Here is a 13,643-nt window from a genome sequence, read left to right on the forward strand (position 1 = left end):
ACGTAGAAGCTGCTAGATCTTGTGTTATCCTGATTGTGTTTCTGCGATACTCAAATTGTTTCTTTCTGGCTGTTTGCAGTATTTTCTCCTTGATCTGGGAGCTCTGGAATTTGGTGACAATATTCGTAGAAGTTTTCTTTTTGGGATCGTTTTCAGGAGGCGATCTGTGGATTATTTCAATTTCTATTTTACCCTCTGGCTCTGCAATATCAGGCAGATCTCCTTTGTAATTTCTTGGAAGATGATATCTAGGCTCTTTTTTTGATCATGGCTTTCAGGTAGTCCAATAAATTTTTATATTATCTCTCCTGGATCTATTTTCCAGGTCAGTGGTTTTTCCAATGAGATATTTAACATTGTCTTCCACTTTTTCATTCCTTTGGTTCTGTTTTATATCTTGATTTCTCATCAAGTCACTAGCTTCCACTAGCTCCAATCTAATTTTTAAGGTAGTATTTTCTTCAGTGGTCTTTTGGACCTCCTTTTCCATTTGCTAATTCTGCCTTTCAAGGCATTCTTCTCCTCACTGGTTTTTGGAGCTCTTTTGCCATATGAGTTAGTCTATTTTTTAAGGTGTTATTTTCTTCAGTATTTTTTTGGGTCTCCTTTAGCAAGTCATTGACTTGTTTTTCATGGTTTTCTCACATCACTCTCACTTCTCTTCCCAATTTTTCTTTTATTTCTCTTACTTTCTTTTCCAAATCCTTTTTGAGCTCTTCCATGGCCTCAGACCAATTCATAATTTTCTTGGATGATTTTGATGTAGGCTCTTTGACATTGTTGTCTTCTTCTGGCTGTATGTTTTTGTCTTCTTTGTCACCAAAGAAAGATTCCAAAGTCTGAGTCTGAATCTGAGAGCATTTTCACTGCCTGTTCATGTTTCCAACCAACTACTTGACCCTTGAGCTTTTCATCAGAGTATGACTGCTTGAAGAGTAGAGAATACTTTGTCCTAAGCTTGAGGGGCTGTGCTGCTATTTTCAGAGCTACTTCTACACAGAAAGCTCTGCCACACCAGTGCTCCTTCTCTCCCAAGAACTGCCAACCAGGATTGCAGCCCAGATCCAGGCAGGGCAAAGCAGGCTTTGCACTCCCACTCTGATCTGCTGCATAATTCCTCCTACCAGGTCCACCAGGTGGGCCTGGGGCTGGAAGCAACTGCTGCTGTAGCTCTGGAAGCAACCTCAGAGCTGTACTACCTCTGCCACCCCAAGGGCAGTAGCCCACAGCAAATTCCTTTCACTCTGTCCCAGCAGTTTTTCCCACTAACCTTCTCTGTTGTCTTTGGTATATGTGGGTTGAGAAGTCTGGTAACTGCCACAGTGCAATGATTCAGGGCCCTATGGCCTGTTTCACCCTGCTCCTGGTGTGGTTGGTCCTGCCGCCGCCCATGCCGGGGTCTGCTCCACTCTGCTCCCAGTTCTGTGTGATAGACCCTTCCCAGTGACCATCCAGGCTGTCCTGGCCTGGAGCCCTGCTTCCCTCTGCTATTTCATGGGTTCTGCATCTCTAGAATTTGTTCAGAGCCATTTTTCAGAGGTGTTTGGAGGGACCTGGGGGAAAGCTTAAGCAAATCCTTGCTTTCTAGCCGCCATCTTGGCTCTGCCTCCCAACTATTCCTTTTCAGACAGAGATATGCTGTTAAAATAAGAGGTGAAGTGAGGAATGAATGTAGGGTATTGATGAAGAATGGAAGGAAAAGTGCAATATGTTTAACATGCTCAAAAGGAAAACAAGTGGATAAAATTTTGAACTACTTCTGCAACCTCTGTATTAGGAGGGCAGAGTTTATAATCTCAAAGAGGATCATAAACATGTCTGAAAGGTTCGGAACAACCGGATATAAGAAACTCTCAAAGTAGAAGGTAGAAGAATCAAAACATATATTTAGGCTCCACAGTAACCAACCCATGAACCAGCAACCCCATTTTGATATATTGATCAAAAGCTTCCAGGCCCAATAAGTACGCCTTGAAAGAGTAACCAGGAGGCTACAGAGAAGCATGATTGCGTAAAGCAAAATCATGCTTCCCCCTCTATGGTAAAAAGATTACCCACTGGCCTGAAGTCTTTGTTCAGCTTCCTCCCGTAGGTCAGCTCTGCTACTGGCAGCTCCTGCTTCGGCTGTGGCTGTGGCTGTGGCTGTGGCTGTGGCTGTGGCTGTGGCTGTGGCTGTGGCTGTAGCTGTGGCAGCCTCTGGCTCCAACGGGAGCTGCTTTTAACCATCCAGCTTCTGCGGGGGTGTAAGGTACGCCGGGGAAAGCACAGGTTCTTTCAATCTGCTTAAGCAAGGTGAAGGGGTTGACCAGGAAAGCACAGGTTCTTTCCATCAGCTTAAGCAAGGTGAAGGGGTTGACCGGGAAAGCACAGGTTCTTTCCATCAGCTTAAGCAAGGGAAGCAAGGTGAAGGGGCCGACAAGCTTACTCCAGTCCAACATACAAACAACATTCAGTTCAGGGGAAAAAGCCAAACTAGTCAAGGGCACTTGTTGACTAAGTGCTAAGGAGCCCATTTTTGGTTGCCAATACAACCTCAAATCCAGAATTATAAGAAGAAAATATGGTAATTAGTCTCTACATTTCTTTTTTTATTACTAAAACACAAATGCACAATAAGAAAAGAAAAACATTATAAACTTAAATATTGAAACTTATACACATACACGTATACATATATACACATACATACATAAATATATTCTTTCCCTAACAAATTCTGCTTCTGATCTTTGTTTTTTTATATTTCTGTGTATCATTTCCTATCCCTCTTAATTCCTCTACTTTACTTCTACCTGCTACTTTACCCTCCTATTACTTAACCTACCATTCCCCTCCCCCCCCAACCCACCAGGATCCCTCCATTATCCTGCATCTTCCCTTCTAAAGATCCCTCCCTTATCCTCCCATTCCCCTTAATCCAAACATTCTTCTATACCCCCTCCTTTAACCTCTTCCCTCACCCTCCCATCTAGATATCCCTCCCTTATCCACTCCCCTCAATCTCCTTGGCATTTTATTTCTTTCAGAATTTGGAAGATTTTTACACTTTTCTATGTATGTATGTATTGTTTCCTCTTGAACCCATTCCCAAGGAAAGTAGCTTTCCAATACTAACAGTGCTCCTCCCCCATCTAATGCTCCATGTTGGTTCTTCCTCTTGTACCTCATTGAAGAAGATAATTACTCATTTTAGCTGTTGCTAAGTGGTTTTACTTTTTAAAGTCATATCATACTCAGGTCTACCCCAATCTATCTTATGAAGTACCCAATTACTAATAACTATCTTAGACATATGCTTTCATTTTACATACATAAAAGTTAAGCATCCCCTACTCATTGAGTCCCTTATAATTAGTCTTTAGTATTTACTTATATTTCTCTTGGCTCTTGTAGGTCAAATCTTCTATTAAGTTTGGGTATTTTTTTAAACAAAGTCCTGAAATTCTGATAGACCATTAAATGTCCATTCTTTTCATTCAGGATTATGCTTAGCTTTGCTGGGTATGATATTTTCAGCTAGAATCCCAGTTCTTTTGCTCTTTGATATGCAGTGTTCTAAGACCTGTGATCTTTTAGCATTGCCACTGCTAGGTCTTGTGTGATTCTAGTTGTGGCACTGCCATATTTAAATTGCTTTTTTCTTGTTGCTCATAATATTTTATCTTTGAGTTGGGGTTTTGGGTTTTGACTATAATATTCCCGTGCATTTTCCTCCTAGGATCTTTCAGTTGGTGATCAATGGATTTTTTCTATTTCCAGTTTCCCCTCTTGTTCTATTGCTTTGGAATAATTTTCTTTAATTATTTCTTGTATTATTATATCAAGATTCTTTTAATTATGGTTTTCAAGTAATCTGATTATTCTTATGTTTTCTCTTCTTGATCTGTTGTCCAGATCAGTTGTTTTTCTTATGAGGTGTTATACATTCTCTATTTTTTCATTCTTTTTTTTTTTTTTTTTTTTTTGCTTTTTGGCAGGGCAGTTGGGGTTAAGTGACTTGCCCAAGGTCACACAGCTAGTACAAGTGTCAAGTGTCTGAGGCCAGATTTGAACTCAGGTCCTCCTGACTCCAGGGCCGGTGCTCTACTCACTGCGCCACCTAGCTGCCCCTATTTTTTTTTTCATTCTTTATATTTTGTTTTATTATTTCTTGATCTCTTATAATTTTGCTGTCTTTGCCTTGTCCAATTCTGATTTTCAAGTAGTCATTTTCTTTCTTAAGATTCTGGATCTCCTTTTCTAATAGGTTGACTTTCTTTTCATAATCTTGTTTTCCTTGGATTGTTCTTATTTTTCTTTTCTTTTTTGTCAATCTCGCTCATTTCATTTTTAAAGTCTTTTTTAAAGTTCTTCTATGAATTCTTTTTGGGCAGGTGACCATTTGACGTTACTCTCTGAGGTAGAAGAGGGTTTCTTTGCTTCAGTATCCTCCTCTGAAGATGAACCCTGGTCTTCTCTATTCCCATAGTAACTCTCTATGGTTGGATTCTTTCTCCTTTGCCTCTGCATTTTTAAAATATTTGCAATAGCTTAGTTTTTGTAATCACCTCTAGTCTTGGGGTATACGGGATGGTGTCGCTGTCTTCAGATCCTACTTCAGTTCTCCGCTCTGGCCAGGAACCTAAACTTAGACCTCTAGCCTCCTGTAAATGCCCACAGCTAGTGGCATCCATGACCCACTGCTCGTGCTTGTGCTGATTCTTTCTTACCATGACTGGCTATGTCCCCATAGCATAGGTGGGTCTGGTATTTCTTGTCAGCAGAGATTCCCTAGATCTTCCCCACTCAGACACCCAACTCCCTTTGCTTTCCCCAGGGGTAAAAGTTCCTGCAATTGGGGCCACAACAGCCTTCTAACTTAGCTAGCACTAGGATTTGCTGCTTGTTCTTTTAGTGGATTGAAGACCTAGCCTGGAGGTGTTTACTCTTCACAGGGACCAAACCTTGTCCTGGAATTTTTCTTCTGGTTTTTTCCAATTGTCCCAGGAGGACTTCTAATCTACCCCACTCTTATTTATTTTTAGCACTCCATATTCACCCTGAGGTGCTATTTCATTTCTTTTGTTGGGGAAAATCTTGAGAGCTTGGAATTTTCTGACCTATTCCTCAATCTCCCCAGAATCACCTCCTTTATTTGTTTCTGATGTAAAAAAATTATTTGCCAATTATGCGTAAAAATTGGGCCAATAGACTAGGAAAAGTTTTATAAGTGTGTGCGTCAGCACATAATACATCATATTATTAGATTATGGAAATGTGTGTGTGTGTATGTATTGTATATAATTACACATATTTCCATTATATAGTTCATCCGTTTTTCACCTCTTGTGAAAATATCTGGACTTTTTAGTTGGGATAAAGCCTTCTGGAAATAGGAGGTAGAATGCATAAGGGCAAAGTAAAGTGACTCATCTTCCCAAGCTGTCCCCCACTTATAACTTTCTACTCATCATGGAGTAGAAAGCCAGAGAAGGGCAGTAAAGACAGAACCTTTGAGAATAGTCCTATGGTAGACAAGTGTATGGTGGGAAACTTGATAGGGAGAGTAACGTTCCCTTCTATATTTAGCGGGGGGAACAGTTAAGATCTGTAACATTGATATAGGAATTTCCTAGTGAAAAACTTCCTCTATTAGTGAAGATTAGTACCCCCCTCTTCAAGGACTTGGAGAGTTTCATGAGGCAAGTAGAAATTAAGTGATTTGCCTGGGACTACAAGCTGCATGTGCCAGAGGCAAGAACTCTAACCTGTCAGTCCTTCTGATTCCTAGGCAATCTCTTTATCCACTACAAAATGTTGCCTCTCCCTTTCGTTCCTATGGGGATGACATAAGGGGATGGACAGGGCTATTTGCACTTTTTTTTAGAAATATATACCACCCTGCAGACAACTGAGGCAATGGAGTTATTAGTATATATGCATGTGTATACACATATATGCATGCATATGTATGCACTCATTGGCCTGACAAGTAACTACTTAATTCATACAATGTCTAACGTGTCGAACATGGAGGAAAAGATTTTTTTAACTTAGGTGATCTAATAATATGGAAGTTTTGGTAGAGTAATATTAACAAAGTTAAAAAGTATGTGGTGTTTTTGTATTTTATTTTGCATAGTGTTTTGCTCGAACTTGTATCTGCAGTTCTTATCACGGTACCTATCATACATGGTAAATACTTAAATGCTTGTTGGCTTGCTTGCCTACAAGCTCTCCCCTCTGAGAGAACAAGAAGAATAAATTTTTAAATAAGGTCACTTTATCATATTTTAAGACAGTGGTAATGACCCTGCTAAATGTTCTTTTCTTCAAGCTATCCATTCTAATTCCTCTAATCATATCATGAATTATGTCTTCTAATTTCTTCACTATTCTGCTCACTTTTCCCTTGATGTGCTCCAGCTTTTCAATGCTCTTCCTAATGTGTGGTCTCCAAGAGTAGAGACAATACTCACATATAGTTTGATCCACGTAGGGTACATTTTCCTCATTCTAGGCATTTGGCTGCCCTTCACACCATCTAATATTGCATTAGATTTTTGGAAGCACTGTGATATGAACTAGATTCATTTTGAGCCGAAACCCATTAAGCAGTCACATCTTTTCAAGTGAACTAGCCATGTTCTCCTCCCTCCCCAATCTTGGGCTTCTGAAATTTACTTTTTGTATGCAACCGAAGGATTTTGCTTTTATTTTATGAACTTTCATGCTATTAGACATTCCCCATCATCCTAATGTGTCTAGAATTTTTTGGATCCTGACTCTATCCCAAGTATTATTTATCTTTCTATGTTGAATTCTCTAAATATTTTTACAATTGTGGCATATATGCCTTTGTAGAAATGTTGAAAAGACTTTTTGTTGTTTATAAAACTGATATTCATTATGAAACAATATAGCTCTCTAGTCTTCAATCATCTTTATATCCTTCAAAATGCCTGTCAAGGGGCAGCTAGGTGGCACAGTGAGTAGAGAACCAGCCTTGGAGTCAGGAGGACCTGAGTTCAAATCTGGCCTCAGACACTTGACACCCTTATTAGCTGTGACCTTGGGCCAGTCACTTAGCCCCAATTGCCCTGCCTCCCCCCTCCAAAAAACAAAACCAAAGAAATGCTCATCAAACTATTTTTCAAAAAGTAAACATCTAAAATATCTGTTAAATGAATGGCTAAGATAATACCTATTTGCTAGCAGCCAATCAAAGATAGAAATGTCCTTTGGAGCAAGAATTAAAGCACAGATAAGAATATAGTTTCAGATGGGAATAACCTTTCTCAACATCACATCACTCATTAGCACTCTAAAGTCTTTTAGCATATTATTAGAATTGTGGTATAATTTGTAATAGAATCTCTCCTTTTCCTTCAGAAATGTCAAAGAGAATGCTCTCTATCCAAAGCTTTTTCTTCTGTTTCAGTCCTGCTAAAGAATATGAAGTTTTGCTTAGTAAAATCATAGCCTTTTTGATATTTATATAAATAATTACACATATATGAATTTGGGGGTTCTTTACTCAGAAAGTCTGAAGATAAGGCTTTCTTAGATTCTTTATCCCCTCTATCTTCCTTTTATAGCTCCCTTCAAGGAGACATGTAGTGATTGTCCCTAAATTTCCTCTTCTTCCTTGTTAAAGAAAGATTGCACATGACATAGAAATGTGTGTGTGTGTGTGTGTTGTAGCTAGTATTTATCTCCTGGTATTGTTTGTGACCACCTTTCTTCTTACCTTCTCTCCTGCATGGGGCTCAAGACTCTCTCAATTAAATTCCTTTTTTTAAAATACACACCATGAAAAATTGTATACAAACTTCTGGGTTTTTTTTTTTCTGGAGCTACTCGATACATTTGTCAACATCCAAATTGATTGACAGACTTTCAAAGCTGGAGAATAGTTGTCTTAGTTGAAGTTCAAACTAAAGAAATAGAGTTTGGGAGGCAGGGGGAAGGAAGTTTTTCCATGAATGTAGCATAGGCTAGGTTAAAGCTCAGAAATGGAAAGAAAAAGATGAGTATGGGGTCTACTAGAAGGGACACTGATATCAGACTGCACTGCATGAGCTTGAATATGATAAGCACAAATACAGTGGCTGGCTGCCCTTGGAATCTAGATTTCTCAATTAGAATAATGATTAAATATTTTGTATTATACTCTAGTTATTTCATGTATGTGTTTTCTCAATGGGAACTCAAGTTTCTTGAATGTAGAGATGGTCTTCTATTTGACTCAAAGGAAATTGGCAACTTGCACATGACTAGAGGAAAAGTAGGAACTTTATGCAAGTTACTGAGATCAAAGTAGCAAGCATGGGAAATAGGTCTAAAGATAGATGACAAAGTTGTATAGCATAAGAAAAAGATAAATATTGGTAGATCAGAATGAAGATTGTAAAGGTTTAGTCATGTGATAGTTTGGGTATTATCGAGTTATTTAATAATTGGATCAGGAAGGGGAAAAAAACAGAATAAATGGTATTACAGAGAAAATGATGAGGTCTGTCAGTAACAAAGAGCAAAAGACAGTGACTATAATCCCGAGGTTTTAGACATCAATGACAGGCAGTGCTGGCCAATGGAGATGGGGAAGTAGCATAAAAAGAAAGGAAAAAAAATTGTATTGCAGCTTTCCTCTTTGAGATCTTGGAGGTCAGGTTCCATATATTCAATCAAGTATGATTTTTATTCAGATGACTCTCAAATATGAATAGCCCTGACCACTTTCCTCAACTTCAACCGCTTTTTGACAGTAAAACCTGTCATCTTGGCCATTTGCTTTATTTCTCATTCCCCATATCAATCAGTTCTAAGTCTTGTTGATCCTGCCACCCCATTTCTTTCACCCACCTCTCATATGACTCTGCATCCACCATTCACATGACAATTATTCTCGTTCAGGTCCTCATCACCTCTTATTTAGAATACTGCAATTAGTCTTCTAATTGGGTTCCCTGAGTTCAGTCTCTCTCCTCTTCAATCCATCTCAGCTCCCAACATAATATCTCAGAAAAATAGATCTAATCACATTACTCCTCTTAAAAAACATTTTAGTGCCTCTATGATAAAATGTAACTCCTATCTGTCACTTAAGGGTCTTCAATCTCCATCTCATCTACTTTTCTCACATTATTGTATATTATTCACTTCCATGATTGCACTCCTAATTATTCCCAAATACTTTAGTCTCAGAATTTTAGAATTAGGAAATACCTCAGCATGTGTCTGGTCCAAAGTATAAATGAAAGAAATCACCATTATTATATACCCAATAATTGCTGACCCAGACTCTACTTACAGACTGCCAATGAGGTAGAACCCACCACCTCCCAATGTAGCTCATTCTAATTTTAGACAACTCTAGTTGTTAAAAAGTTTTTTTTTTTGATATTGAGCCTGAATCTGCCTTTTAGCCACTTTTACCCATTTTTCCTGATTCTGGTTTTTGCAGTAATATATGAATATGTGTGGGTGTGGGTATTCCATATGATAACTTTTGGAGTACTTAAAGATATATTATATCCCCACTCCTCCCTTCTCCATTGCACACCCTATCTTATAACTATCCTTAACTTCTCTCACCAGCATAAACCCATTCTGAGTTTTATCGCATCTTATACTATTTTTTAATGAGATCTTGTAACATGTTCTCATCTGGTCTTCTTTCTTTGCCACATATTTTAAAAGTCCAAGTTCTCCTTTGTCTTTCACTAACTCCCCTATTTAATGTAAAAGAAAAAAACATTCAAGAATCCACAATGCCTATGCATATAAGAAATATTATATATATATATATATATGCATACATAATCATTTTTAGTATATCAAAGTGGTTTAATGTTTATCAGAAGAGAGACATAATTTGGTGAGACCCCTGATTCCATTTCTTTTCAACCACTGCTTTTTATTGTTGGTCTCAGTTTGAAAGAAGTATGGACATGCCATATTCAGCTGCCAGTCTTTCTTCATTTGGCTTTGATTGTGAACAGGATTGAAAATCCTGATGCACAGAGATACATTGTTACAGAAGGAATTAAAGTCTTGTGAACATATTTAAGTAGGAATCTGATATGTTTCTCCAAGAGTACAAAAATTTTGAAACTTCATTAAATATCTATGAATTTAGATTTTTGGTTTATTAATAATATTAATTAGCTTGTCTTTCCAGGCCATTGCTGCTAATTTTTTTTAGCTCACTTAGAAAAGTATTTCATATCCAGTACTCAGCCATTTTTTCTTTGTCAGGTGTAATTATTCTTTCAACTATCTCAGATTCTCCCAATATACTATAATGTTCCCTTCTTTTCTCACTCCACCCCTCCTTTTTATTATTTTCTCTCTAAGCCACCATTTTCCCATTCATTTTGGAATATTTCAGTAGAAAAATACACCTATTTGATGATAGAAGGGAGGACAGATTGGGGGAGGAAGTAGTCAAAAGCAAACACTTTTGAAAAGTGACAGGAGAAAGGAGAAAGGAAGAATTTTCTCTAAGGAAAAAATTGAATAAAGGGGGAGAGGATAGGATGGGGGTAAATATAGTTAGTCTTTTACAAAATGACTATAATGGAAGTGTTTTGCATAACAATACATGTATAACCTATATTGAATTGCTTGCCTTCTCAAAGAGGGTGGGTGGGGAGGGAAGGAGGGAGAGAATTTGGAACTCAAAGTTTTAAAAACAAATGTTAAAAAATATTGTTTTACATGCAACTTGGAAATAAAATATATAGGCAATAGGGTATAGAAATCTATCTTGCCTTACAAGAAAGTAAGGGAAAAGGGGATAAGGGGAGGAGTGGGGTGATAGAAGGGAGGGGAGACTAGGGAAAGGGACAATCAGAATACATGTCATCTTGGGGTAGGGAGTACCAAGGGAGAGATGGAGAGAAAATTTGTAACTTAAAATCTTGTGGAAATGAATGTTGCAAACTAAAATAAATTAAAAAACAAAAAATACACCTATTTGCCAAGAATTTCCCATGTCCCCTTTAGCAAGCATCTTATAGTCTCTGGGGATACATGTACTCCAGGTTAGGATCTCCTGAATTCCTTGAGGAAAAGGGCTTTTTCTCTTTTGTCTTTGTGTTCCCTCTAGCTAGCATAGTGTCTTGCACATGATAAACACTTAATATTTGCTGAATGGAATTTCAAGGCATCTTCCAAATAATTTTTGCACATTTAAATGACAGATTCTTGACACTCTCAGTTTACTTTTTATACCAATGCCATAAAATCCAAGCCAGAGAGATCTTATGGATCAGGTCAGGGGTGGGGAACCTGCAGCCTGGAGGTCACATCTGGCCTTCTAGGTCCTTGGGTGCGGCCTTTTGACTGAATCCAAGTTTTACAGAAGAAATTCTTTTATTAAGGGATTTTGTTCTGTGAAGTTTAGATTCAGTCAAAGGGCAGCACTTGAGTACCTAGAGGGCCACATGTGGCCTCCAGGCTGCAGGTTCCCCGCCCCTGGACACCAGATCTCTCTCTCTCTGTCTCTGTCTCTCTCTCTCTGTCTCTGTCTCTCTGTCTCTGTCTCTGTCTTTCTCTGGCTAGGGCTTGGCCTAGCTAATGTTTGTAGTAATAATTTCAAATGTTCTGAAAATGTATGTAGTGACATGTACTCCAGTTTCCTGGGGACACTTGGCTCTTGCCCTCCAGATAGTTACAAAAATCATTCACAAAATCAAATATATATAAAATGTCATGGTTGATGGTAATTCCAATTCAAGTCTGGAGTTAAAGATATATATTAAAAAGATACCTAAAGAAATATAAGAGGATGATAAAAATGTGGGTGATTCTATACAATATGCTTCTGGTAATTACTGCCTTCCCAATCTCACTTTAATCTCTATCAAGGAAGGGGAACATTGAAAGGACTTTCAGTCATCTAGAGGATAAAAAGAATTTTGAATGACAAATATCATGAGTCTTAAAAAGTAATCATGCAAAACTAACTTGATTGCTGTTTAGGTAGAGAAACACCATTAGTGACTGCTGAGAAGGCAATAGTCATATCTAGGTTTCAGTAAATCATTTTGCCAGTGTCCCAGGCAGTTTTACAAATTGATTTAAATTGGCTTAGATGACAACCTGTTCCACATAATGAAAACTGGCAGTGAGGTCATGGTGAATGGTGTTGTGTGGAGTTTGCAGTGTCTCCTGCAGGATTTGGTATTAGGTTCCATCTTTAATATCTTTATTAATAATCTTGATGGGATAGTAAACAGCATGAAATGTTAAAAGTCAGTTTACTAAATGTTCCAATGTCAAGTTACTGGGAAAGACCAACACAGAAGATGAGAGGCCTTGTCTCTTTGAGAAATTGGAGGTCGGTTCAGAAAATGAAATTGCAAGCTAATCAAAATAATCAGCCACATGTCATATCCAGGGAGAAAGGGAACTTTCAGAAATGGTGTGCCTAAAGGACAAGAGAAATATGCAGAAAATTAGAAGTGAGATGTTAATGTCTCTCCTGATTAAATGTTAATTGGCACAGTTACATTTCTCCCACTAAAATATCCCTGCAGTGTAAAATGAATATAGATTCTACCTTAAACCTTAAAAAATGTGTGCAGTAGCACTGTGCACTGATTAATAAGCTGTCACCCACCATCTTGGTGAGTGATGATGTAGTGTTTCTTCCATTCTGTACATAGTTCACTCTGTAAAGTGTGTCAGGCACTTTCTGCATCAGAGGAAGTGTACAAGGACAGTGAGGATGATGATGATACCTCTCATTTATAGACCACAATACGACAGTACTGCATGAACATAGGCTATTGCTATTTAGAGTTTCTAAGCACTTTTTAATACATAATCTCACTGGATATTAACAACAGCCCCATAAAGTAATAGATGTTATAGTCAACTTTTAATTTTTTTTACAAATAGGGAAAATGAAGCTCAGGAAGTATTTAAATGCTCCCATCTCAGATCACACTTCTCATAAATGACAGCACCATGCTACTTCTAGTAACTGAAAGTGTTTTGTTTTTATTTTTCTTAAAAAAAACATAAACCAGAGTATAACAGAAGCTTACCATACACCATTCTTTTTGAAAGGATTTCCCACTTTATTTTTATATTCCCCTTTAGAAATGTATATTTTTGGTAGCTAGTGGGGGCAGGGTAAAAAACATTATAAAAAAAGCAGAACAATTGATGGGCTTACAGACAGGAGATCACTCTTTGAATCCTACTTCAGTAATTCACTACTTGTATGATTGTGGGCAGATTATGACCTCAGAGATCCTCAGTTTCCTTATTTGTAATAATAATATTTGTGTGCTTTCCAAAGCTTTCACATAAAAGCACAATTATAATTATACCTCTCTCCCCCTTCCTGCCAAATATATGATTAAAACTATACTGAGTGTTGGCCCCATGCGTCTCTGTGTGTATCTGTTATTTGGTGAATCTTTGGAAAATTGTATATTTGTGTTATTACAGAACATGAGTGAGTGGATATTTTAAAACTAATTAAATGTGGTTTAATGATAGTGTTCAAATAATACTATTATAACAATGATAATTAAATGAAGGACTTAGGATTAAAAGAAAAAACCTGAAGTTATCGGAATATGACCCAAAATTATATCAGGAGAAATTGTCTTGGGGCTCTTTCTGAGATACTCTATTTCTACATC

The 13,643-nt window shown here is 37.7% G+C and overlaps 1 protein-coding gene across 1 annotated transcript in view; it reads left to right on the top strand.

The window, feature by feature from the left end:
• Window positions 1–13,643, top strand: part of KCTD8 (potassium channel tetramerization domain containing 8) — a 310,961-nt gene that overhangs the window by 240,831 nt on the left and 56,487 nt on the right. The gene's annotated exons all lie outside the window — the stretch shown is intronic.

The sequence above is a fragment of the Trichosurus vulpecula genome, chromosome 6 (genome assembly GCF_011100635.1).
Source record: "Trichosurus vulpecula isolate mTriVul1 chromosome 6, mTriVul1.pri, whole genome shotgun sequence".
NCBI classification, from domain to species: domain Eukaryota; kingdom Metazoa; phylum Chordata; class Mammalia; order Diprotodontia; family Phalangeridae; genus Trichosurus; species Trichosurus vulpecula.